Below are 3,347 nucleotides of genomic sequence, written 5' to 3'. Positions count from 1 at the left end.
AGTGAAACATAACCAAAGCTTATGCCCATATCCTAATCTTAGTTGTGTATCACATGGGTGATCACCACTAAAACCCTAGACCACATCTGAATTCCAATCCATGAATTAATTTGGATCATAAGTAGAACCCTGCCATACCTCATGCCTATTTATATTCAATTTAGTGAAGCTTATGCAAAACCCTAAACCATTTCATATGGGATCCACTCCACATAAAATGATATGTCCTAACTTATGTATCATAGATCCCAAGTATAAGCCAAACTAGTTTTACTTAAGCTTAAATGATATTTAAGTGAGTAGAGTGAACCAAATATCCAATTCTGTTTTGCATTCTAAGGAACTTGTTTTGCTAACCAAATAAAGTAATGTTTTGTAAAATAGAATTCCCTTAGCTAGTGAATTAACCATAATGAGCTTAGGATCTATTTTAAATAATTCAAGTTAGAAATATTCTAAGCAAGATTATTAAACATAGAGTTATACAAACATATGCTTAAACCCTTAGAAATAATTCTCCACATAAAATGATGAATCCAATTCTATCCTCATTACCATTTATTTTAAACTCTAGCCATAATTGAAATAGATATGAACCATCAATATTGCTAAGCACATTAGTTAAACCTAATATTAGGTTCACCATGCACATGTTATAAATTTTCAAATCATTTAAACATAATTGGTTCTTAAATTAAAAAGGGAATTGAGATAAACAACTAAACCATTTCCATTTTTAATTAAACCTCACAGAGTGTATCTATAACCAAAATTCAATATTTGTTTAAACAACAAAACCATGCTGTAAGCATGATTATCAACTTATCTTGATACTCAAATATTTTAGAACCTGCAAAACAAAACAGAATTCAAGTTTGAATTCAAATGGCAAATTCAAATCAGTAAATAAAAACAGAAAATAGAAAAGAGAGAAAAGAAAAAGAAGCTTACCTGGCTTACCTGGACCGCAACAGCCCACGGAGCAACCCATGTCAAAGCCCAGCCCACGAAACAAAACGACCCACGTCCACTTACCGTTTCGTGTTTAAAAAAAAAAGCCAGCATCGTCGTCGTCGTCTCCGAGCTCGACAGCGCGGCAGCGCCAGTAGACGCCGTCCTCGTCGACGATAAGGTCGTCCCGGACGCCGCAGAAGCTTCCAGAACCACTCCCTATACCTCTCGCGTCCGAGCCTATCCCCGGGCGAAAAGATCTTCGCCAAACCAACGCTTCCAGAGACCGCCACCTCCCCACCATTGCCGTCGTCGTGTCGAGGCCTCAGAGCTCCCCTCGGTCTATAAATAGGGGTGAAAGCACCGCCAAGCATCCCTTGATCTCATCCGCCCATCCATTTCCCCTCAGATCTTCTCCATCTCTCGATTTCTTCCTCGACTGTTCACCGGCGTCGAGCAAGAACACGGCGGTACAGGCCACCCCAGCCTCCGGCGCGTGGTAGAGGAGAAGCGCCTGGCGCCGTAGAGCATCTGGGAGGAAGGAATCGTGCTGGATCTCCCTCAAGCCGACGAATTTCGTCGATCCCTTCCGCAGCATCTCGCCGGTATTGGTGAATTCATCGCCGTCTCCGTCAACCATCGCCGGAGTCGATCACACCATCATCACCAGGGTGAGCATACGCGTCTTTAGAGCATACTTGCGCTTCCTGGCATGGTCTATAGCCCTAGTTTGCATGTTGGCCGGAGAGCACCGCCGCAGCACCTCTCGCCGGAGCTAGCTCCGGTGATCTCCTTGCAAAACCATCACCACCACTAGCCTCGGCGTGTCGAGGAGGTTCCGAAAACCCTAGTAGCGCATCCCGGGAGGCCGTAAATCGACGGCGTCGTATCCGTCTGGTCGCCGGCGTCAAGCCGCCGGCGAGATCTACGTGTCACCGCCACCTCAGCCTCTGTTGTCTGGTCGTTGCCCTCGTGGCAATTGACCTAGCCAACAGGCCCACCAGTCAGTGACTGTGGGTGTGTACCGCTTGGGTACATTTAGAATTTTAGTTTTAATTTAAAAACCAGTAAATAATTGAAACTTTGTAAAATCATATATAATTCATTTTAGCTCAGAAAAATATAAATAATATATCAAAATGCTCACAAAAATAAACTCTATTCAAATAAAATAAAAAATAAAAATGTGTGTCAAAATAAAAAATTCACTTATTTTTATCTTTATTAATTATGTCTTTCTTGTGGTTTTAAAAACAATTTGAATTCAATAAATAGTTAAGTTTTAAAATTAAAATTTTAACTACTCAAGTAACTAAGTAAAATGTTAAGATTAATATTCTTAATTATATTTGCATTAACTTAAATATTAGTGGTAATTCATAAATCCTAAATTGCAACTTACCATTTACCATTTTCTTTAAATAAAGCAAGAAAATACTAAAGATTAATATTATTTATGGTAATCCAAAACTTGTTTACTTAAACATCTTTAGTTAACAAGTTAAGTATTTTAAAACTTAATAACAATTGTTAAACCCTAATTTTTAATTAAACCTAATTAGGAGTTACTCTAATTATTAATTCTTGTGAAAATTAATAAAATGTCCAACCATTATTAATTTTGTTTCAAAGTAATTAGTCACCACACCTATATTACCAATTATAATTTTTAGAGTTGTACTATAATTTAGAAACCCTAATTGTAATATAAGTAAGACCTTGATCCCATTATTTTATGTGCTCATCCTAAGTTAGTTGAATCCTAAAACCCTAGGGGTTTAGCCCATATAATTATATAAGCTTCACCTATACCTATAAAACCCTAGTAAGAAACAAATATATGCATACTCATGATCCACTAAAATAAAACCAATTCATAGAAGATTATCATTTCATGTCTTTATTTTTGCTTAAAATCTATATGATCCAATTAGTACAACCTAGGTATAAACCCTAACTTGTTATTGGATTAGTGCCATTGATCACCACTTCTATATACCATACCATTAGGACCAACCTCAACCATCAAACCCTAGTAGAATCCTAGTGAAGAACCCTAACATTAATTTTGTGTAGTAGTGCACATAACATGCTCCTATCCCACTAAACCCTACTTAGAAAGTAATAAACCACTTAGCTTGACAACCATTAGAGATTACTTAGTTAAGAAGATGTGAAGCCATAGTAAACCCTAACTCATAGCAACACCTTAACCATCATTCTTTGATATGATACCCATAATCAACCATAGTAATAAACCTGCTAATACTTGCTATATAGAAACCCATTCCAAGTTAAGAACCAACTAGTTCCTATTAGTGAAATTAAATGAACCCAATAGTAAACCCTAGAGTTACATAGCTCCTATGCATAGTAGTTCATATCCTTATTTAACT

Source organism: Lolium rigidum, chromosome 6 (genome assembly GCF_022539505.1).
Source record: "Lolium rigidum isolate FL_2022 chromosome 6, APGP_CSIRO_Lrig_0.1, whole genome shotgun sequence".
NCBI lineage: Eukaryota > Viridiplantae > Streptophyta > Magnoliopsida > Poales > Poaceae > Lolium > Lolium rigidum.
This window is presented reverse-complemented; position numbering follows the sequence as displayed.